The sequence below is a fragment of the Ovis canadensis genome, chromosome 21, assembly GCF_042477335.2.
Source record: "Ovis canadensis isolate MfBH-ARS-UI-01 breed Bighorn chromosome 21, ARS-UI_OviCan_v2, whole genome shotgun sequence".
NCBI classification, from domain to species: domain Eukaryota; kingdom Metazoa; phylum Chordata; class Mammalia; order Artiodactyla; family Bovidae; genus Ovis; species Ovis canadensis.
Genome location: NC_091265.1, coordinates 25,515,573 through 25,540,421, shown reverse-complemented (window position 1 = coordinate 25,540,421; position 24,849 = coordinate 25,515,573). Strand labels below are relative to the sequence as shown.

Genomic DNA, 24,849 nt, shown 5'->3' with positions numbered 1-24,849 from the left:
TCAAACTTTAGCTCCATTTACAATGGGAACAGTAACGTGGACAAGGTAAATGGAGACGGAGGATGGAGAGATGGAAGACCAGTTCAACTGGAAGATGAGAAGGGGACTTATAGTAGTTGTTAGGACAGGATCAGTCCCCCTCCCTGAAAATCTCTCTGCAGAAGAAGGTTTCTCTCGGGCATGTCCTCCTCCCCTTGGTTTCATGCCTTAGTCCTGTCCAAAGACAACATAGACAGTAGGGCAAGATATCCCGAAAGCCTACAGTCCCTAAGAATACTGGGCTGGTGGTACTGAGGAAAAAGAGAAAGGGCTTCTTTCCTTTTTCTCCAAAGAGAAGTGTTTGTTTTCAGGGTAAGTCTCCTGCTTCCTTCTCAGGACTGGGAGTGCCTTAGTCCATTCTTACCCAGAGGGTGATAACTTCTCCCCTAAATACGCAGCTGTCTGAAAACATATTTGCTCTGGATGTGTCACTGGGCCATGAAGAGTTCTATGAGAAATACTTTACACATGGGTGTCTCCAAGCCCGAGCAGTGGAGATATTTGCTGACCCATAAGGCAGAGACAGCAAACAAAGGATATGGTCCCAGGGTCCAGGTTTCAAAAGAATATACTGGGGTCACAAAGAGTCAGGCCTGACTCAGCAACTGAACACACACACATGCACGCACACACTTGGATCAGTTGGTCAGTCATTTTGAGCCCTGACTATCCACTTGTCCTTGGCTAGACACTGAGGTCATCCATGACCTTGACAGAAGAGGTCCCCTCCCGAAATGGAGCTCTTGATCTAGTTCTGTGTAGTCACACGTTTGCCTGACTTCCGCCGTGATGATCTTGCGTGGCAGGACAGCATGTTTGTCAAAGCCAAGGACTTAAAAATAGAACATCTTTCCAAGCATACTCTCTGTAACCAGCAAAGCATATGAAATAAAGTGAACATAAAGATACATCAATGTGAGACCACAAACGTGTGGCATATCCCCTAGATTTCAGAGGGAAAAAAAAAAAAAAAAGCATGTGTGGTCTAGAAGGATTATAAATCTTTAAAACTTTATGAGTTCTATTCTCTTCCTTATTAATTCAATGAATAACAGTATTTACTCATTAAGTAATTACTACATGCCAGGCAGTATACTGGGGCTCCCCCGGTGGCGCAGTGCAGGAGAGGCAGGAGACCTGAGTTTGATACCTGGGTTGGGAAGATCCCCTGAAGAGGGGCATGGCAATCCACGTCAGTATTCTTGCCTGGAGAATCCCACAGGCAGAGGAGCCTGGCAGCCATAGTCCATAGGTCACAGTCAAACACAACTGAGCGATTTAACACACACACACACACACACACACACACACAGGCAGTACACTAAGCCTTTCAAAGAATCATCTCATTTAATCTCAAAAACAATCTCAAGAGTGATGCACATAATATTTTTTCTATTTGAGAGATGAGGAAACGTCAACTTAGAAAGATGAAGGATATACAACCAGGCTCATCTGCTGAGAAGCAGTATTCTTGACCTTCACACTAAGCTACACTGCTCCAGGTTTGCTTGTTTTACAGAGAAGGCCAAGGTTGTTATTACTATTATTGATTGAGAGAGAAAGTATATAATACTGATCCTTCTAACATATTAGGTTGTACCACACAAAACTGCCAATATGCAAATGTTCTGATCCACAGAAATTACAACTTCACTTGGTTCAACGTAATATAAGAACAAGACCGAGAAGGACACGTCTTTCAATGCCTGGCCCTGCACAGTCCCTAACTAGCTGTGAGACTTTAGGCAAATCACTAGTTTTCACTTGTCCCACCCCATAAAATGAAAAGATAGAGCTGAATTTGTTTCTAAGTTCCCTTCCAGCTCTATAATTACCAGTGAGGGAAGAAAAACACCGTAATTCATTTGTTCAACAATTATTTCTTAAGTGACTACTACATGTCAGACACCGACCTTTCCTTTCATTCTAAATTTATCTGCATTTTAAGGACAGCCTCCCAGTAGCTTCCTCTGATCCCTGGGCTCTCACACATTAGAGATGAAAACCCAGCTTGAGGATCCTTGCTTGCCTGCTATTTAGGGAAACTGGCCTGCGCCCTAGGGCAGGGGCCTCCAAGCTCTAGGATCTAATGCTTGATGATCTGAGGTGAAGATAATATAATAACAATAGAAATAAAGTGCACAAGCAATGTAATGCAGTTGAGTCATCCAGAAACCATCCCCTCTCCCCACTGGTCTGTGGAAAAAACTGACTTCCATGAATCCAGTCCCTGGAGCCAAAAAGGTTTCAGGCCACTGCCCGAGGGTGCTGGCAGCTCCTGCCCCACCACAATTCTACAGCGGAAGAGAAAACGGAAGGACCTAGAAACTACTTCAGGGTGAAGAGATGAAGTATGGTGTGGCAGAGGAAATGGTAAGTGTGTGCAAATGTGTATCTTCCAAAACAAAGAACTCTCAGGAAGTATTCTGGCTCACAGCAATTTCCAGAAAATATTCTACTTCTTTCTAGACCTTACTTGCACACACCTCCCCCACAATGGGAGATAATCATCTTTTATACTTTAAAAAAAATCCAGAAGGAAGAGCACTTGAGCTGAAGAGAGTAATTGAGCATTGAGTCACAGCGTTTGCAATAATTAAGGACTGGTAATTCAGGATTACAGGAAAACACCAAAGGGCAAGCCTCAAGACATTGATTCAACTCTGACTGTGCTACTCACTAGCTTTGTGAGCCTGGATTCATCATTCAACCTGCTTCTGCCTCAGTTTCCTCATCTGTAGGATACAGACTGGAATACACAACCTCTAAATTCCTTTCCTATCCTAAAGGTTGACCAGCCCCTTATCATCTAAATTGTTTCCATCTAATCTGCCACCTGTTCCCTTGTGCACCATCCACTGTGGACACAGCAAACAGCTGTTTTCCAACACACCTACAACAGCTCTTCAAATACATACTTAAAGACTCTTATGTGAGCCCACTCCAATCCCTTGCTTCAGGCTTAAATCAAAAGTCCTAGAGGAAGTCATGTGGTTAGCAAGATGTTGGGAGTAACTCCTATGGGGTCACAGATCTAAACTTTGAGCTCGTAAATGAGGGAATACATGTGACAAATAGCAGTTGGCTTCCCCAGTTTCTTGAAACTGAGAAAGACTCATAGCTCCCAACCTTGTTCCCTAGGAATCCTACCGGCTGTTACAGGAATACAAAAGCTGCAGGAAAAGAGGATTAATAACCATGCTGACAGTCTGGCTGAGATGGCACCTGCACACAGTGTCACTGGTGAATTCCACAGGAAAGATTACCATGCGCTAAATCTGGGTATGTACCAGTAAGAATCAAAGGAGACCAGATGAACAGGTCCAATGGTGGGGACAATCTGCTCCAGTGAAAGCCTGTTGTTCTGTACATTAGACTCTGAATCACTGAAAGAGACCGGACTCACATGGAAAAGCAAGACACCAACTGAGCCTCTAGCCTCTTCAAATCAGAGGTGACCTTGGGCTCTACCTACTGTTTAGTTGTTAAGTCGTGTCCGACTCTTTTGCAACTCTATGGACTGTAGCCCGCCCGGCTCCTCTGTCCGTGGGACCCTGCAGGCAAGAATACTGGGGTGGGTAGCCAATCCCTTCTCCAGGGGATCTTCCCCAGCCAGAGATCAAACCCAAGTCTCCTGCATTGGCAGGCAGATTCTTTACCATTGAGCCACCAGGGAAGCCAGGGCTCTACCAGCAGAGCTCCCCAAACCCTTCTGGGACAGATTAGAAAGGGATATCAGACATGGCAGTGGAGGCCAAAGCCACGTATCCTTTGCCCTTTCCTGTTCTATTCCCAGTCAGGGCTCATTTCTCTCTTAACCTGCAGCTTAACTTTCTAACGCAAACCATCTCTAAATGGGGCTCCCATAAAAAGTGTCAGTTTAAGTGCCTTAAAGTCTCCAGAAGGACTTTTCCTTCTCCTCAAACAAGTACCTTTTAGAAACAATAAACCAAAGAATCAAAATGATTTCACGGGAGAAGTAATCACAAAAGTTAATTGTTAATAAACAGCTTTCCACCTGCACAGATTCTTAGTATCAGAACTTTTATTACATCTGTTTTTCATTATAAAACATGAATATTTATAAGGAAGAAAGTAACTTGAGAACTGTTATTAGTCAAATTCTATGTTTTGGAGATGAGCAGTTTTCTATTTTCTCTTCAGGGGTTTTGAATTATAAACCTTCTCCAAGAGACAGACGTGGAGAAGTTTCAGCCACATCAAATTTTCAAAACATCCATGAAATGTAAGCTGATATATCTCATAACTGATGTTTTATAAACCTGTCCCTAAAAATCAAGGGCATGCTCTCAACACTTTCTGTCATGGAAATTGTTCCAACGAGCAAATAAAGAGGCATTTCCATGGTTAGGGCCTCACAGTTGTCATATTGCTTAGTTCTGCACAAATGAAAACTCCTATTACCAAAAAAAAGGCTGGAGAATCTGTGGCTGGAATCTGGCAAGCAATGGCATTTCCACATTGTTTTAGTCAGCATGCTCTCTCAATGCAAATATAAACCCCACAAAATAGTCAATTAAAAATAACCATGTGGTCTGAAAAACAAGTGCAGCACAGCTGGAAACATGTCCAAATGGGAAGTTTATGCTTTGCCATCTTTGATTAATGATGCTGTGAAACTCTTTGGAGAAAAGAGCTCACAGTTCCTCAACTCCCATGCTCCAATGGCTTGAAAACTCATGTTCAACTCTAAAAGACAACAAAACAAGCAATAAAATCTCCCATTTCCTCAGGGTCACAGAATAGACTTTCATATCACAAAATTCAGAAGAATCCAGATTCTCAACTGGGGATCATGTCTCCCCATGACCTGGTCCCCCAGTGAGAGAACTTGAGTTTATGAAGTCTTTCCTGCTTGTTTGAGCTTAATTTCTACTATTTGCCTGGTATTTGTGGGAAGAATAACATTATGTTAGGCAGGAAAGTATAAAAAGACTCAAACATGAATTTTCATTTCTTTCAAATAGTTGTTAAGGTTTATATAGACCTAAAAGAAAAAGCAGAATTTCTAGAAATTGCTCCAGGAATTCATGGAAAGAAATACCTTTCACCTGTACTTTTAATAAAAAAGCAAAGAAACAATAAGAACTAGATGGCCTCTCAAAATGTCTAGGACTCCTCAAATGACTTGTGACAAGGGTACCAGGACATTCAATGGAAAAAGGACAGTCTTTTCAACAAATAATGCAGGGAAAACCGCATACCCACATGCAAAATAATGAAGTTGGGCCCTTACCTAACACCACATACAAAAATTAACTCAAAATGGTTAAGAGACCTAAATGTAAGGCCTACTACATATACTTCTTAGAAGAAAACATTGAACAAAAGCTTCAGGACATTGCATCTGGCAGTGACTTCTTAACTGTGACACCACAGGCACAGGCAACAAAAGAAAAAAGTAGACAAGTCGAAATTCATGAAAATTTCAAAGTTTTGTTTATCAAAACACTATCAACAGACTAAAAAGGCACCCCACAGAATGGAAAAAAATCTGAAAATCATGCATCTGATAAGGAATTAATATCCAAAATTTACAAGAGAACTCCTAAAACTCAACAACAAAAAAGCCATATCAATGAAAAATGGGCAAATGACTAGACATTTCTCCGAGGAAGATACATAATTGGCCAGTAAGCACATGAAAAGGTACCTGACGTCACTAATCACTAGGGAAATGAAATTAAGCCTGCAATGAGACACCACCTCACATCCATTAGAATGGCTACTATCAAGGAAAAAAAAGAAACAAAATAACAAGTGGTGGCAAGGATGTGCAGAAGTTAAACCCTTGTGCAGAGCTGGCGGGAGTGCAAAATGGTATAGCTTCTGTGAAAAGCAGTATGGCAGTTCCTCAAAAAATGAAAAGTAGAATTACCATATGATTCAGCAATTCCACTTCTGGGTCTATACCCAAAAGAACTGAAAGCAAGGTCTTGAAGAGATATTTATACACCTGTGTTCACAGCAGCATTTTTCTTTTTTTTTTAATTTAAATTTTATTTTTTTTTACTTTACAATACTGCATTGCTTTTGCCATACATTGACATGAATCTACCACAGGTGTACATGAGTTCCCAACCCTGAACCCCCCTCCCACCACCCTCCCCATATCATCTCTCTGGGTCATCCCAGTGCACCAGCCCCAAGCATCCTGTATCCTGTATCGAACCTAGACTAGCGATTCGTTACTTACGTGATAGTATACATGTTTCAATGCCATTCTCCCAAATCATCCCACCCTCTCCGTCTCCCACAGAGTCCAAAAGTCTGTTCTGTACATCTGTGTCTCTTTTGCACAGCAGCATTTTTCACAACAGCTAAAGAGTAGAAGCAACCCAAGTATCCACTGATGGATAAACAAAATGTGGTAAGTTACAATTTTTCCACAAAATGTGGTAAATCTGTGTACAGAATATAATGGAATATTACTGAGCCTTTAAAAGGAAGGGAATTTCAACATATGCTACAATATGAGAGATCTTTGAGGATATTATGCTAAGTGAAATAAACCAGTCACAGAGAGAGAAACACTGTGTGATGCCACTTACATGAGGTGCATCAAACCACAGAAGCAGAAAGTGGAATGTAGTTGCCAGGGGTAAGAATACGGTGGGGCGTCCCTGGCAGCTCAGTGGTGAAGAATCTGCCTGCCAGTGCAGGAGACAAGGGTTTGATCCCTGGGTCAGGAAGATCCCCTGCAGGAGGAAATGGCAACCCACTCCAGTGTTCTTGGTTGGAGAATCCCACGGACAGAGGAGCCTGGTGGGCTACAGTCCAGAGGGGTGCAAAGAGTCGGACACGACTGAGTGGCAGGGCACACACGCACAGGAGTGGGGTGAAATGAGGAACTGCTGTTGAATGGGTCTAGAATTTCAGTTTTATAAGATGAAAAGAGCTATGGAGATGGACGGTGGTCATGGTTGCACAACACTGTCAATGTGTTTGATGCCACTGAACACTTAGAAAAAGCTAACATGATAAATTTTTGTGAATTTTATCCCAATAAAAAATTGGGGAAAAATATTTAGGTTCCTGTTCCTTTATAATATGACTGAAGAGAGGTTAGTGACTGCTCTCTGGTATCCACATTTACATTTCAGAATTACCACTTACCTGTGACCTTGGGCAAGTTACATAGCCTCTGCATTTTAGCTTCCTCACTGGTAAAATATCTACTTAAAATTATGACGTCTGGATTAGATGGGTCTGTATGTGTAAAGCATTTAGTCTTGCATAATAAATACTAAGTACTAGCTGCTATTATTCGGAGAAGGCAATGGCACCCCACTCCAGTACTCTTGCCTGGAAAATCCTACGGACGGAGGAGACTGGTGGGCTGCAGTCCATGGGGTCGCTAAGAGTTGGGCACAACTGAGCGACTTCACTTTCACTTTTCACTTTCATGCATTGGAGAAGGAAATGGCAACCCACTCCAGTGTTCTTTCCTGGAGAATCCCAGGGACGGGGGAGCCTGGTGGGCTGCCGTCTATGGGGTCGCATAGAGTCGGACACGACTGAAGCAACTTAGCAGCAGCAGCAGTAGCTGCTGCTCCTATTATTATTACCTCTACCACTAAATCTATGCTCAGCATCACAAATAAAATCTCATCCCGCCAAGAAGAAGCCATTTGCATTTCATTCTCTGAAATGATGATGGCCTGGCCCTAGGTTCAACATCTGATCTAAAAAAAGAGAATCTTCCCTTCCTCAGCAGAAGCACATGAATGGGACCTGGGGCCCAAGTTACTCCATCCTTTGGACAGCAAAAGAGGTAAGACACTTGCCCCCAGTTGTATTTATTCAACAAATGTTAATTGTGTACCTTGTCTGTGCTCACACTCAGTGCTTTGTACTATCCTGTAGAGTCCAAGGCCTTGTTTCCTTATTGAAATATGCTAATCATCTAGAAGCAATGTTACATAAAAAACATTTCCCAAGATGAAACTAACAAGACTAGGGCACCCCAGATTACTCCATTTCTTTTTAAAAATTCATTTTACTATAGTTTCTTTACAATGTTTAGTTTCTCCTGTACATCAAAGTGAATCGGCTATATGTATACATAGATCTTCTCTTTTCTGGATTTCCTTCCCATTTAGGTCACCACAGAGCACTGAGTAGAGCTCCCTGTGCTATTCAGTAGATTCTCTCATTGGTTCTGTTTTACATGTAGTATCAATAGTGTATGGATGTCAATCCCAATCTCCCAATTCATCCTACCCTTAGTGTCCATACATTTGTTCTTTACGTCTATTTCTGCTTCGCAAATAAGATCTATACCATTTTTCTAGATTCCATATACACATGTTAATACGCTGATCTTTGTTTTTCTCTTTCTGACTTACTTCATCTATATGACTATTTCTAGGTCCATCCATGTCTCTACAAAGGACCCAATGTCATTCATTTTTATGGCTGAGTAATATTGCATCGTGTATTTCAAATCACCCATTTCTATTTTCCTTCTTATAGTTCTATTCCTTTAAAAAAGAAAAAAAGCTCTCACTTAAAGAATTAACTTATGGTTGCCGAGGGGAAGGGGAGAAGGGCTAGTTGGGGAGTTTGGGATGGAAGGGTAACCAATAAGGTCCCACTGTACAGGACAGGGAACTCTGCTCAGTGTTATGCCTCAGCCCGGACACGAGGGTAGTTTACAGAAGGACAGATACATGCACATGTATAGCTGAATCCCTTTGCTGTCCGCCTGAAACTATCATAACCTTGTTAATCAGCTATACTCCAATACAAAATAAAAATTAAAAAAAAAAACCCTCTCCATTTACTTTCAAATTTAATAAAGCAGGATGTTCCCAGATATGTTTTTGAGCAAAACTGTCGGGAAGAAAGACTTTCATCACACCTGCTCTGAAACTGACAAAACAACAGAGCAGGCTATGTCTGCCCACCACCCATTCACGGACTGCAGCACACACCACGTGAACACAGTCAGGACAGTCCCCCTGCCGCAAGCCCCGCATGACCCTGGAAAGGCAGTTCAAAGCCGAGAGCATGCACAGAAGCCATCATTGCCAGGGCGATTTCCTCCTTCTCCAAACCTTCCAGCTAGGCACCAGAAGATAAAACTTCTCAAAACACTGACTGAGGTCCAGGTCAGATTTAGCCACTTAGGGACTCCAATGGTTAAGGATCTGCCTTGCAATGTAGGGAATGTGGGTTCAATTCCTGGTGAGGGAACTAAGATATCACACGACTCAGAGCAACTAAGCCCATGTATGACGCATGGAAGATCCTGCGTGCTGCAACCAAGACCAAATAACAAATATTTTAGAAAGAAATATTTAGCCACTCATAAATGGGCTGATATAATGATTATTATTCTTGAAGTCCCACCATTGTGTTCAGGCAGCACAATGGAAAAAGTAAAAGAGTATATAGGCTGGAATTCCAGGGTTACATGGACTGTGTGACTCTGGTTTCATTTTCGTTTGCATCAACTATATTGTATAGCTTAAAATTCCTACCTTTGAGAAAATGATTCATGTTAAGCATCTAGCTGATGTCCCACACCATAGCATCTCAATATTATGGATGCCCTGTCCACCCCTTATTTTCAGGCAGGAAAAATGTTCAAGGCATTCAACTCCTGATTTAGAAGAATCATAAGAATGGGTGGATCCCAGGCTAATACTACCGCTAGTTTTTCTAAAAGCCTAGTTCCGATAAATAACATTTTTATGACAGTACTTGAGATGTTATGAAAAAAAAAATCAAACCTCCTCCAATACTTCTTTCTCACCCAAATTTTACAGAGACAACCAAGAAGGCTTCAGCTTTACCCTGCAGAGCGCCATGTACCTGCAATATGCAAGCAGTCCTAAGAATTGGGTTCCCCTCTTATGTAAGAAGCTGAAACCTCTCTGAAACTTTAATAACTCTGAAGTTTTAGCCAAAAAACCCACAAAAACCCAAAGGATTGGCTCTGCATTTGTGGCATTTCATGGTGTGTTGAGGGGATTCCCAACACCAGCCCCAGGTTTTTGATGGTTCAGTGGGAGGACTCACAGAGCAGCATACACGTCATCCCCACAGCCATGGTTTATTACAATGAAAGGGTACAAAGCAAGATCAGCAAAGACTAAAGCCAGCTGAGGTGAAGACTGGTAAAAACCAGCCATGGGCTTCCAAGAGGCCTATTTCAGCTGAGTCATACACACAAGCTGTAACAACATGTGTGAAATGTTAACCAGGGAAGCTCATTAGAGAGTCAGTGCCCAGGGGCTTTTATTGGGGACTGGTCAACATGGATACCCTCTGGCTAGCGTGTACCCAAATTTCAGACTCCCAGAAAGAAAGCAGGTCCTCGGCATATACTGCACTATTTGCACAGTTTAGGTACAGTGAGTGCTGGGGAAAGAGTAAGTGGTGGGAACCCTTCTGAGATCCAGGTTCCCAGATACCAGTCAAGGACCAGCCTTACAAGCAGGCATTTCTAAGGACAAGCAGTCTCAGGCTCCCTATGTTAATCGTTTCCTGCAGTCACAAACCAAAACCCCAGATATCTAACTCATAACTACCCTCTGACCACTAAATTCCTATAGCCAACTGACATACTGAAATTCTTTTAAAAAAGTGAACATAACTTAGGGTTTCAAAATATATTCTTTCAACATATTTGGACTGTGTCAGCCTGCTGTGTTCCAGGCCTTAAGGAAATACCAGCAAGTCCCAGCCCTCTAAGAAACTTCAGACCAATAGGGAAGATAAGCTGAATACACAAAGAATGCTAACACAAGGTGGTGCGTGATGACGATCATAAAAGAGGCGGAAGCCAAACACTAAACCAGCCAGAGAAAGGAGAAAAAACTTCCTGCTGTGACGAACCAGGAAGATTTGGGTAAGAATTACCATAGGGCTGCAGTTTTCAGGACAGGTAAGATTTGAGAGTAAGCGGCAGGGTTGGGAAGAGCTCAAGCAGGGAAATAAAAGTATCGTTTCGGGCACAGACAGGAAGCTATGTGAACAACGCACAGAGGCTGCTGTAGGGAAAGGGGAATATGGTCTGACTGGGAGATTAGGTTCAGAGAAGAGGACAGTGAAAGATAAGACTCTAACCAGAAGTCAGAAAAACAAATATTGCATATTAACACGCACACATGGAATCTAGAAAAATGGTACAGAGGAACTAATTTGCAAGGCAGAAACACAGACAGACATAGAGAACAAATGAATGGATACCAAGGTGGGAAGAGAGGGTGGAATGAACTGGGAGATTGGGATTGACATATATCCACTACTATAGCAGAGCGAGCCTCCTCAATGATCTGTGGTGATCTAAACAGGAAGGAAATCAAAGGACGAGTGGATGGATGCACAGCTGATTCACTGATTATAGCAGAAACTAACACAACACTGTAAAGGAGCTGTGTGCTGTAGCCTGCCAGGTTCCTCCGTCCATGGAATTCTCCAGGCAATAACACTGGAGTGGGTTGCTATCTTCTACTCCAGGGGATCTTCCCAACCCAGGGATAGAATCTGCATCTCCTGCATTGGCAGGCACATACCCCACTAAAAACCAGAAGAATCTAAAACATGGGTCTCAAATGTAGAATGAAGGAGATTGTCTTTTATGCTGTGGGGAGTCTGTGTGTGAGTTTCTTTCTTTCTTTTTTTTTTTTTTTACTTTTTTAAACATGTTACATTAGTATGCATGAAGGAGAGGACTGACTGTAATCAAAAGGGCTAAGGCTTTTGCAGTAGATCTCCCAAAACTCAGAGAGCTGGGAGGTACAGAGAGGTGAAACATAAATGTCATTTGGGAGCAACATCGAGAAGGAAGCAGTAACAACGCTCCTCAGGAGATGCAGGAATCAAACAAGACTCAAAACTCTCAAGTTAACTTCAGTATTAGCACATTCAACCAGAAATGCCTGGAAGGCAGCCAGGTTAAAGGTTAAAAGTATTTTTACAGTAAAAAAGAGCTGGTCAAAGAATTCAGTGAAGTATCTAGAACTCCGATGGAGATGAGGTACCAGTGCTCAGGAAGGAGGTCGTGGCTAGATCAGCATATGTGGAAGAAGCCCGCTTAGAGGATCAGCTGGAGCAGAGGAGAAGCCACACACTGCACGTGTCAAGTCCAGAGCTGTGAGTTTCATCAGCCTCAAGCAAACATGACTGAGGCCTTCAGCTTGGCAGAGAGACAGCACTGTAAACTCAAGCATATCCACTTACACACAACTAAGAAGCACTCTGGGGCCAGAATACCTCAGTTCAAATCCTGACTCTACTATGTATTATTAACTTTATGATCTGAGACAAGGTACTTAACCTCACTGCCCTCGATTTCTCATCTATGAAATGGGCTTAATAGTAGTACCTATCTCATAAAGTTGTGGTGAGGACTCAATGAGTTAATTCATGAAAAGAGCTTAATGCAGAGTCTCTCTGGCATACCGTGAGTGTTCAATAATTGCTGGCCACTATTATCTTATTTGAGTCTCACTGTCATGTTATGAGATAAAGTCAGGCAATCATTACCATCTCCATATTACTAATAAGGCAACTAAGGCTCAGAGGGGAAACGTTTGCCCCATCTTCACACAGTGAAGAATACAGGCTAGGATTTCATAAAGTCCAGCCTCCTTAATGAGATGGACAAGTCTCTCCAAGCTCAGCCCACTCCCTACCTCACTGGCCTCAGTTCTGGCCAAGCTTGCCGTACACGTGAAACTGTGCCCACCACACTAGTTCCTGGGCCTCTTAACTTCCTGACCCCTCTTCATCTCTTAAGTCTCTTCTCAAGTATCATCTCTTCCAGGAAGCCCTTGGCACTTGCTCCCACTTCCCTCTTACCACCCACCTCTCTCAGTGCTCATATCTGACTATTAACACCACAATGTATGCAGTTATAGACCGATGCTTTCCCCACTGGACTCTGAGCCTGAACAATCTCTAGCACACTAAATACCAAGTATTTGCTGAATGAACTAACTCTTGTCTCTAAGTCTGATATTCTTTCCCTCAGAGCATGTGTGTGTGTTACTGGCTCAGTCGTGTCTGACTCTTTCCAACCCCATGGACTGTAGCCTGCCAGGCTCCTCTGTCCATGGGATTTTCCAGGCAAGGATAGTGGAGTGGGGTGCCATTTCCTCTTCCAGGGGGTCTTCTGGACCCAGGGATTGAACCTGGGTCTCCTAGATCGCAGGTGGATTCTTTACCATCTGAGCCACCAGGGAAGCCCCCAAAGGATACTGTCCCTTTATCAACAAATGCGCACTAATTATAGTTTTAAAAGAATACCAACAAAATTGCAAAGACCAACCAATCCTACTGTTCTAAACAGGTAGTCATTCACTACCTCTAGATAGTGAAGCATGGACATGCACACGCACCCTCCCTCCCCCTCCCTCCCCCTCCCTCCCCCTCTCCCTCCCTCTCCCCAGAGCTGGCCATTCTCACCCACGGCTTGTCAGACTGGCTGCCTGTGGTCTCAGAGGAGACCGAACCTGCCTCTATCAAAGATTCCTCCCTCTGCCCGATTAACCCAGTGAGAAAAACCTGGGGCGTGGCACATGAAGGAAGACAGGGTTCAAAGCCCTCACCTTCCGGAAGCCCAAGGTAAGGCGCCCCCGGGAGGTGAACGTGGGCATCTCACCCTCCGTGTACCACCCGTCAGCCTGAGACTTGGTACCAGTCCCTGACAGCTCAGAGACTGACCTTGGGGAAAAGGTTAGCAGAGAGAAAAAGCAAGGAGATTCACTCCATCCGCAGTTCCGCAAACACCAGGCGGACACCTGTGACCGGTTCCACGAACATCTGTCCCCGGAGCCTTCTGACAGGCGGAGCCGCCTCCCTTCCACGCCCCTGGCTCGGGGCCACCACCTGATTCAGGTGGGAAGCGGGCGATCCTTGCCACATCTCGGCCCCCCTGGCAACCACGGCTGATCCCCCAAGGGGATCCTCCCTGGGGAACTCCCAGTATGTGTCAGGTTCTCCCTGTGGTCTGCATAAAGCAGACAACACTCGGTCAGCATAAACAGGGACCTAGAAACACAAACACACACCTGTGCGCGCTGCTGTCTGATGCTGATGGCTCGGGGACCAGGGCCACTCCGTTTCTTGCGATTTGCCCACAGATAAGGGTTTTGTTGCACTGCAAGGAGATCCAACCAGTCCATTCTGAAGGAGATCAGCCCTGGGTGTTCTTTGGAAGGACTGATGCTAAAGCTGAAACTCCAGTACTGTGGCCACCTCATGTGAAGAGTTGACTCATTGGAAAAGACTCTGATGCTGGGAGGGATTGGGGGCAGGAGGAGAAGGGGCGACAGAGGATGAGATGGCTGGATGGCATCACCGACTCGATGGACGTGAGTTTGAGTGAACTCCGGGAGTTGATGACAAACCAGGAGGCCTGGCGTGGTGCGATTCATGGGGTTGCAAAGAGTCAGACACGACTGAGAGACTGAACTGAAGCGTTTTGTGGCCCATGCCTCCCTGCTCCTCCCCCACCAGGAAACTCAGAGACTGCTAACCACAGCGGTGCCTGCTGAGCACAAGACATTCTGCAAAGCACTAACCAAATTCAGCGTGTACTGGCTGTCAACAATTCGCAGAACTTCAACTCTGGAAATATGGAAAAGGGGCGTAAACGTTCTTTCTGGGGCCAAGCCTCAATCATTTTGCCAAAAGCAAACCCAGGTTCTTATTTTAAAAGTGGTAAATGCTTAGCTCCAAGGCAGGACATGGGCTTCCCTCATGGCTCAGCTGGTACAGAATCCGCCTGCAATGCAGGAGACCTGGGTTCAATCCCTGGGTTGAGAAGATCCCCTGGAGAAGGGAAAGGCTACCCACTCCAGTATTCTGGCCTGGAAAACTCCATGGACTGTATAATCCATGGGGTTGTGAAGAGTCAGACATGACTAAGAGAATTTCACTTCACAAGGAAGGACATATTTATCATTTATGGAATTACTGATCTCCAGTGTGGTCTAGTCCATAGGTTAGTACACGGCATTACCATTTTTCAACACATATATGCCTTCCTATGGCAGTGGTTTAGTTGCTAAGTTGTGTCCAGCTCTTGCGACCCCATGAACTGTAGCCCACCAGGCTCCTCTTCCCAGGCAAGAACACTGGAGTGAGTTACCATTTCCTTCTCCAGGGTATCTTCCTGACTCAGGGATTGAACCCCCATCTCCTGCATTGCAGGCAGATTATTTACCATTTGAGTCACCGAGGAAGCCCTATACCTTCCTACAAAAGTCCTGAATTAAATAGCAGTACCATTCTCTACCAAGTACCTTTTATCAAAAGCTTTAAAATATCTTATCTGTACCCACAAGTCCAAACAAGCGTGCCTTCCAGCAACCTCAAATCCACCTTTCAAACTTTGAACAGTGTTACCATTCTAAAATCTAGTTATTTCACACACAATATTGAGATACTTTTATTAGCCCCTTGCTGCCTCCAAGATAAGGAGAAAGTTTTTAGACCAATTCACTGTTGGGCATCAGCCCCCCACATTAAATATATGATCTCATTTAATCCTCTGAACAACCTTGTAAGGCAGGTCTGATCACTGACATTTTACAGACACGTTAAGGAAATGGTGATAAGGTCTCAGGATGCACCCCTCAACATGTCCCAAGACGGTAGACCTTAAACAACCCTAGAATACATTCTATCAAGAATCAAAAAACTAAACTGAAAACCAAGATCCTTTGTCTCTTTTTCTCTTTTCTTCTTTTCCCATTTAGGTTATTACAGAATATCAAGCAGAGTTCCCTATGTTATATAGAAGGTATAGATAGTAGGTATAAAGCTACCTTGATAGGTCCTTGTTGGTTATTTTAAACATAACAGCGTGAGGGACTTCCCTAGTCCAGTGGATAAGAGTCTGCCTGCCAACACAGGGGACATGGATTCGATCCCTGATGCAGGAAGAGCTCACACGCCGCGGGGCAAGCTACACTGTGCACCGCGACCACTGAGCCCCCGCTCCGCAAGAAGAGAAGCCACTGCAATGAGAAGCACCCCCCGCCCCATGCGAGGAAGAGAAGCCCCCATGCCGCACAACTAGAGAAGCTCACGTGTAGCCGCCACTCAGCAACCAAGACCCGGCACAGCCAAACAGAAACGAACCAATAAAAATGCGTACATGTCAATCCCAAGCGCCCAGTCCATCCGTCCAGCTACCCTTCCCCCCAGCCCCCAGTAACCATAAAGTCATCCTCCAAGTCTGTGAGCCAGGCTTTTTATTACTAAAACTCAAATGATTAGCCTAAAACCAGCAGGGGTGAAGATTCTGCCCTCAGTTCAGTCTTCCTCCCAGGGCAGATGGCTGGCGGAGCGGTTGAGGCACGGATCTGGCGGAGCGCCTTGGCTTGGCCAGGGGTACAGCCCCTGCCCTCAGCCTCAGAGCCCTGGGTTTTAATCATCTGACTCAGCCAGCGGCAGCAGACCCCAGGCGCCTGTGGCTGCGAGTAATGGCGACACAAAGCACATCTGTCTGATCAGAAGCTGATGGTGTCAGTCACACCAGGGGTTACAGTAAAACAATGCTCTACAAGGGAAACAAGAACGCCTATTCGCCCCGGAGCTAAGCAATGCCCTTCTTTCTCCAACTTACAATGCGAACTTGTGGTACCATTTACTAGATCTTACCATTTACTAGATCTTATATGCCTTTCTCGAATATGCCTTGATGCATTTATAGAAGGAAGACTTATCTAGGAATAATAAAACAAATCTGTTTCCACTAGTTGCAAAATGTCTACCAAGTCATGACATCCGGAAATGCTTTTATTCTGGCCTTTAATCTCCCACACCGTTATGAGGGATAATGCATATGAAGGTGGTTTTGTAAGTGCTTCTTATACCGAATGTCAAGACTTCATTTCAAAAGAGTGACTCATTCATTCTTCCCTTCATTCATGTTATTAATTCATTAAAAACACTTCGCTAAATTCCCACTGAGTGCCGGGCAACTGGATGCAGAATTCAATCAGAGACCCCAAGCCCTTAGAGGGTCAGTTTTTCCCCAAATTGGTCTTTTCATCTCCACAGTATTCCAGCCACAGCCAGCATGCGCTCCTCTCCTCTCTTCCTTCCTCTCTGCCTCAACCATTCCTATAGTTCTGCATGCTGCTCCCACTTTCTGCAGAAGTCCTCAGCCAGGACCAAGTACCCAGGGTGGTGGTGGTGGTTTAGTCGCTAAGTTGTGTCCAACTCTTGCAACCCCGTCTACAGTAGCCTATCAGGCTCCTTTGTTCATGGGATTCTCCAGGCAAGAATACTGGAGTGGGTTGTCATTTCCTTCTCCAGGGGATCTTCCCAACCCAGGGATCAAACCCAGGTCTCCTACACTGCAGGCAGATTCTTTACCAACTGAGCTATGAGGGAAGCCCAGTACCCAGGGGGTACCAGACAAAAGTACTGTATTTAGTGATTTCAGAAGTGAGTAGGAGTGACACGCATGGCCTTATTAACATAAATAACCTGTTTTCACAGTACTTCTGTCAACCAGAAGTGGTCCCAAAGCAGTTCTCCCTTCTATAATCTGAGGAAGTTCTAGATTAAGAGTTTAACAGATAGATGAGCAGAAACAACTCTCCCCTCGAAGATCTGCGGACCATGTGTTCTCCATGAGGGCAGTCAGCTGAGGAGACCCTGGGAAAATCATGAGAGGGCCCTGAATGCAACCGGAAGTGGGAGCACTTTCTGACCCCTGATTTATCTGTGTAAGTAATGCGCGCTAACTGATAGGACCAGTGGAGCTCCTATCTGATTCATCCGGATGCAGTCATTCTCTACCAAGCTTCTATCTGGGTGAATGTGAATGGAAAATAACCCAGAATCATAGACATTTATGGATGGGCTTCCCAGGCAGCACTAGTGGTAAAGAATCTCTCTGCCAATGCAGGAGACGCATGAGATGCAAGTTCGATCCCTGGGTCAGGAAGATCCCCTGAAGGAGGAAATGGCAACCCACTCCAGCATTCTTGCCTGGAAAATTCTATGTACCGAGGAGCCCGGCAGGCTACAGTCCATGGGGCCGCAGAGAGTTGGCAGTAATTTAAGACTGGAAAGAATTTCAACTGGTCCAACTCCTTCACTTTATAGATTAAAAAACACTTGGACTTTCCTGATGGTCCAGTGGCTCAGACTCCATGATCCCAATGCAGGGGGCCCGGGGTTCGATCCCTGGTCAGGGAACCAGAACCCACAGGCTGCAACTAAGATTCTGCACAGCCAAATAAACAATCTTTCCTTAAAAAAAAAAAAAAAAGCAAGAATCAGGGAGAGGACGTGAGTAACCCCGGATCTCCCAGCATGTCCACGAGCCAGGCAGAAGCTGAGCCGTCGGCTTCCCAAGGCAGGGCCCGTTCCACTGCCCTGCCGGGAGCTGGTGCCTGCCCGTGAGTAGCCCTGACTGCAGGAGCTGCTGCTATCCTCGGGTACACCTCACCTCTCCAGCTGCTCTCACGGCCTTCCCTCAGTGCGCCTGGACCTTGCCTTAGGCAGTGAGAGCCAGCCCTCAGGAACTCCGCACTCCCTGTGCAGAGGAACAGTTTCCTAGAATGGCAAGCCTGTTTTGACTCTGTGAGAAGGGCTGTGTTCTGTCGTCTTCTCTTCGGGATTGTGATGAAGACGAGTGAGATGCCAGCCAGCCAGGAATCCTATATTCTCTGTGGAAGACAGTAGGGATCCAGTAGAGAGTCTGCATCACAATTAAATTCTACTGATGTAAACCCCAAGAGTTGGAGCCCAGCATTTTATAAAGGCCAACAATGCTTTTGCCCAACCATCAAGTTAGCTTCAATTGCATACACACTGACAGGCAATTCAGATAACAAACAACATTTGACTCTCGGTCCTCCTAATGACTTGTGGTGGAGAAAAATCAAGCAGGTGTCCCAATTTATGAAAGGAAAAGCTGGTTCACAAAAGCTACCCAAAGCCACACAGGTACTAAAATGCAATGTTGGAGCAATGACCTTATCTACGGCTCCCTCCTCCCCACTGGGCATTTTCTGCTCACATGTTCCACGTCAGCAACCGTGAAGACCTACCTTTTCGGTTACACCTGAGACATTCAAGATACTTGAGCCCTACAAGGAGCACAGCTTGACCCCACAACCTCAGCAGCAGCCCCGGCTCACGGGCACTTGTGCTGGAAACTAAACGACACAGGGGAACTCCAGGGGGCGAACTTTGGGGTTCACAAACAAGAGTAACCTTTATGGCGGCTTTAATTATTCAAAACGACTTGAAATGGCTCTTAGCTCTGACAATAATAGAGTCAAAAGTAAGGGTTATATTCATTTGTTCCTTTTTTTTTTTGAAATGTATAGATGCAGAGAAAGATATGAAAGGCTACATTAAGTTTTGTATTAGTTGTCTGAGTACAGATGTATTACTGTTATTAATGCTAATCTGTACTTTATCTTTTTCTACAATGAACAGGTTATAGTTTGGATAATAAGAAAACAAACAGTAATGATCTCGCTTTTATGGAGAATCTTAAAAAAGCTAAACTCCTAGAAGCAGAGTAAAATGATGGTTGCCAGAGGCTGGGGAGTGGGGGAAAATGAGGAGATACTGGCCAAAGAATAGAGATTTCCAGTTATAAGATGAGTAAGGTCTGAGGATCTAAGATACAGTATGGTGACTGGAGTATGTATTACATACTTGAAAGTGGCCAAGAGTAAATTGCAAACATCCTCACTATAAGAAACACAGAAGCAACATATACACATATAACCATCATGAGCACACCTTAGACTTACGCAGTGTTGTGTATCACTTGTATCTTAATAAGACTTGGGGGAGGGAAAACAATGATTGTTTTTATTTTTTAAATATGTTCTTCACTTCAAAAAATGGGAAAAGACGTAATCATCACCGAAGGTTGGGAAGCTCTATTACTGTGAACCAAGTGAACAGAAAATGCAAATACTTAAAGCCCCGAGACCAGAACCTTTGCCCTGCTTCTCCATTTGGGTCCCCTCAGCCCCCCAAGAATATAAAGCAATATGCCAGGGCACCAATTTTACACAAATATTTTGGGGAAGAAAACTATATACAAATATTTGTATATAAAAAAACAAACCTAACAAGTATATGGAATCACATAAAAACTGCATAAAACCTTAAAAGCATTTTCAAGCTGCCTGGGGCCCGTCTGAACTACACACCCCAACGCGCAGGAGCACTTGCTAGGCTTCTTTGCTATTGGAGACTTTTTATGGAGAAGTCTGGGAAGCTGGAACACGAATAGTACCGTCCTATTTTCCCCTCTTCTTGAAAGAGCAGAAACCTGATTAAAACTAAGTCATTTTTCCAGTTCACTTTTTTAAAAAGTCAAATTCGTCTTCATCCACTATCTTTAAAACTCCTTTACAAAACAGGTGCCAGTCAACATATTACCAGGGTAATCTGTAAGCCCACAGGGGCACAGTTCACCCTACCTTCCTCACCTGAGGAGGAAAACAATCTGGCCTGGCATCCTGGGGTTCTGAGGATGGTGGGGGCCCCGGGCTGCCACTGCCCACTTCTGCAGGACGGCAGACCACTCTGCACAACGTGCTAATTCATTCATTCCACAAATGTTTATTGAGCGAAGCCTGAGAAAGGCCTTTCAGGGGACAGTGGGATCATTCACAACCCAACGGTCAGGTCTAACGGATCAGCTGTGGACAATCAATCTTTCATTAGACCTCAAACCACCTCTAGGATAGAGCAAACAGGGCCCCCACCCCATCCAGGCACCAGCAGCTGGGCGGGATCAGGCAGGGGCATTCTGGAAGGGGGCTGCCGCTGGAGAGAGCCTAATGCATCTCGGATTCCCACCAGAATGACGGGACCCCTCGCACCTTAGGTGACATAACACCTCCAAAGTGCTTTGAATGGCGCCCGGCACCTTGTGTAAGCTCAGCAACAGTCATTTCTGCTGTCACTATGCCAACTTGCCCTTATTCACAGAGCACCAAAAAAAGGGGGGAGGGGTGGAGAACACAGGTTTTCAAACCAGAAAGATTGGATTTGAATCCCAGCTCGGCCATTTACTAGCTATATGACTAAGGGAAACAAGTTTTCTGAGCCTCAGTTTCTTATCTGTAAAATGGAGTAAATACCAGCACCCTAGCCCTCACATAGATCAGTGAGAGTTAAGGATATGTTGTTTTACACAACAGAGTATCTGGCCCATAAGGGCCCCCATAAAGTCAATACTGCCACCTCCATGGCCCCTTCCGCTGCCTCTGATGGGCCCTGGAATCTAGTTTCACCCGGATACCACACTGAGGGCAGAAGGGCTACAGGGCAGAGGGAAAGAGATGCGAGAGACCCACAGGGCACCTTCTACAGAAACCCACCAGGGCCCTCTGCTCCGCTCAGCTCTCCTCCCCTGGGTGGCAGCTCCATCCTGCAGACACCTGCCTGCCTCGCTGGGAATGCCTGTCAAGGGGACCGGAAGCTGAAGAGCAGTTGGAATCTATCCAGCCTTCCAGAGTGTGAGTGTGTGTGTCTGTCCGGGGCTTCCTCTGCACATTCCCGAGTGGTGGAGGCTGGCAGCATGATTCATAGTCTCTTCTTATCTCTGCTTGCATCTCAACCCAGAACCCAAGCCCTGGAGCCTGCTGGTCACAGACCAGCAATAAGTGAAAACGAGGACTTGTCATGCAGACAGGAAGGGAGCCCCCTCGAAGTCAAAGGGGCTTTACAAAGGGAGGCGGGAGGAAAGGGAAGCGGGAGGAGGCGGGGTGGGGCAGAGACAGGGGCCCACTTCCTACAGGCTGGTGGAGCCCGCTGTCCTAGCTGCTGAGGCAGTTGGTTTCTCCACTTTGAAAAGACGATAAAGCCCATTCCTGTAATACACAACTCAACCGCGGGACAAGGGCTGGGTGCAGGCAGAGAACTCCAAAACAAACCGGCTTTTTTCCCAGCAGCAACAGTCGGTTCCTAACTCTCCCTCCCCAGCCCCCACCTGTAGGTAGGTCCTCACGCCCCACCGCACCCCACCTGAGCAACCGAGGGGCAGCCTGCAGACAGGTCCACCCAGCAGCCGGCCCCAGGTCAAGCTCAGTCCTCGAAAGCGCAAGGAGCCGCCGCCCACCCGAGCACTCGGCCTCCTGGAGACTCGCCCCCCGGGCACTAGAGTTGGCTCTTCAGCGGGTGGGAGACTAAGCAAGGGCGCTTGCCGGACGCCGCCACAAAGTGCAGCGCGTTTCAGAACTCAGAACCAAAAAGCGTCACACCACAGCAACTCCCACATTTAAGAGAGGAGGAACCAGTACCAGAGAGGGAAAGAGAACTCCTCGAGGTAACACAGCGAGCGGGCTGGACCGGCTGCGGGGAGGCGCAGGCAGGCGGGCGAAGAGAGCATCTCGCTGCTCCCCGTGTCCTCTCGGCTCCGGACCCTGGGCGGGTGGTACAAACCCCGAGCCCCACCCCGGGCCCCCCTAACCCCGGAGCGGCGCGCTGCGTTACCTTCCTCGGAACTGGACGCTGCGCGCCTCTTCTCCCGCGGCGGGGTGCAGGCGGCTCTGCCCCGCGCGCTCGCCCGGCGATCCAGGTACCGCCCGGCAGCTGTCCGCGCGGGGCGGCGCGTGCGGGCTCCCGGGGCGGGCGGCGGGCGGGCGGCGGGCGGGCGCGGGGGCCACTCCCGGACGCGCCGGCCAATACCTCCCCGCCCGCCCCGCGCCCCGCCCCGGCCCGGCCCCCGCGCGCGTGGGCTCCGGCCTTCTCTCCCGCCCTTCTCTCCACCCCACTCCGCCCCTCTCCTGTGTAATTCTCTCCCCCTGGGCTCCACTTCTTGGCCTCCGTCTCAGGCGTAACTTAACTCCGAAACAACTTTTTCACTCTGCAGATCAAGACCGCAACACGGTTATTTTTCGATTCCTGTGCATTAGTGGTCCTTGGAGTCCGAGAGCGTGGAGCGCCAGAAGCCCCTCCACTCTAAGATCGGGGGTCAGCTCCCCACCCGCCCCTGCGCGGGAGAAAGGGGCGCAAAGTGGTACCCGACAAGATGCTTTCACCCCGGATGTCAGTTTCCTCACCAGGGAAATACAGAGAAGTACTTCACAGGTGGTGGTGGCGGTGGTGGTTTAGTCGCTCAGTCGTGTCCTACTCTTGCGACCCCATGAACTGTAGCCCACCAGGCTCCTCTGTCCATGGGATTTTCCAGGCAAGAATACTGGAGTGGATTGCCATTTCCTTCTCCAGGAGATCTTCCCAACCCAGGAATCGAACCCCGGTCTCCTGCATTGCAGGCAGATTCTTTACCGACTGAGCTATGAGGGAAGTCCATCACAGGTTGTAGGAGGGATTAAATGAGCTGATGATTTAAAAATACCTTATACAGGGTCTTCCCTGGCGGTCCAGTGGTTAAGACACCGTGCTTCCACTGCAGGGGGCACAGGTTCCATCATTAGTGGGGGAGGTAAGACTCCCACATGCAGCGTGGCTTGGCCAAAAAATGGTGGGGGGTGGGGAGCGGTAGTCTATGTATTTTATATGTATACACAGTAATACCTGGATAAATGGTGAGGGCGGTTTGTTCGGTCTGACTACCCAGTGGGGGCGCAGTAAGGACTGGCACACTGCTGGAAGGTGCTGGTTGCTGCAGAGGCAGGGACGCCTATAAACACAATATTGTATCTTGGCCAGTTAAAAAAACAAAGTTACTGATGATAAAGCCAGCTCAGGCAAACTTGGGAAATTGGTGAACTTTAAGGCTTTTTGCTTCCTGGTCATCTCCCCAGTCACTGTTGAACATCCATTTGAAGGTAACCCATGTCTGCCTTGGGTCCTTCCAGAGACCTTCCTTCTCCCAATCTTGCAAATGCTGATCCCCAAAGGACTGGTTCAGGCTGGGTGCAGCACTGCCCATCTGTCCTAGGAATCCTTGCCTTGGGTTAATGTGGGTATTTGGGCTTTTATCCAAGCTTTAAGAGCCTAAATGTGTCCCCATGCTGAGTGAGCACTGCAGATGCAAAAGAGGATTAAGTCTTTGAAAAGACAAATTTGTGAACAATTTAAGTGTAGAGTTGTTGTTGTTGAGTGTAGAGTTGTTGCTCAGTCGTGTCCAGCTCTTTGCTACCCCATGGACCGCATGCAGCACACCAGGCTTTCCTGTCCTTCACTGTCTCCCGGAGTTTGCTCAGACTCATGTCCATTGAGTCCATGATGCCATCCAACCATCTCAACCTCTGTCACCCCCTTCTCGTCCTGCTCCCAATAACTGGTGTAGTAGCTGCACAGGAAGGAGAAGAGTTTATCTCCCTGCTTCTCTTCAGCCTGTTAGGGCAGGCACTGGATCTTGGGCCCTCCCCACCCTCCCCCTTCCCCACCCTGCATCACCTGTTACAAGGCTTAGTGAGAACCCAATGCTTGCTATTCTGTGTCACTCCTCCCCAGCAAACAGACAGCAACTCCCAATGGCAAGGGAAGGTCTAAGGCTTCTCACTTAAGGTTCTGGGGCAGGCAGGTGGGGGAGAAATTTTGAGGTAGGGTCTCTTTAGGGACTCTGAACTCATCCAGAGCTATATGGCTCAGAGGTTGAAACTAGAGCTCTGAGACTCCTTTAGTGGTCCAGTGGTTAAAACTGCGTGCTTCCCCAGCAGGGGCCATGGGTTCCATCCCTGATTGGGGAACTAAGATCCCACATGCCTCAAGGCCAGTAAATTTTTTTAAAAAAAGCTAGAGCTCTGACGTCAAATGACCAAAGTTCAAACACTGAACCCACCATTTTTTAAGAGAACCTGAGTTCAGTTATTTAACCTCTCTGTGCCTCCATCTGTTCACCTGTTGAGAAGATGATAATCTTGC

The 24,849-nt window shown here is 46.4% G+C and overlaps 1 protein-coding gene across 12 annotated transcripts in view; it reads right to left on the bottom strand.

Moving 5' to 3' along the window:
• SYTL2 (synaptotagmin like 2) overlaps window positions 1-22,742 on the bottom strand; it is a 122,505-nt gene extending 99,763 nt beyond the window's left edge. For 8 of the 12 annotated variants that reach the window (XR_011251570.1, XM_069564790.1, XM_069564794.1 and 5 more), the window contains exon 1: window positions 22,510-22,742. The gene's annotated coding sequence lies outside the window, so the exon portion shown is untranslated. Of the gene's footprint in view, window positions 1-22,316 lie in introns of all 12 variants that reach the window. The other 4 variants (XM_069564791.1, XM_069564798.1, XM_069564802.1 and 1 more) reach the window with 1 other exon arrangement.
• Between the last annotated feature and the right edge of the window lie 2,107 nt (window positions 22,743-24,849).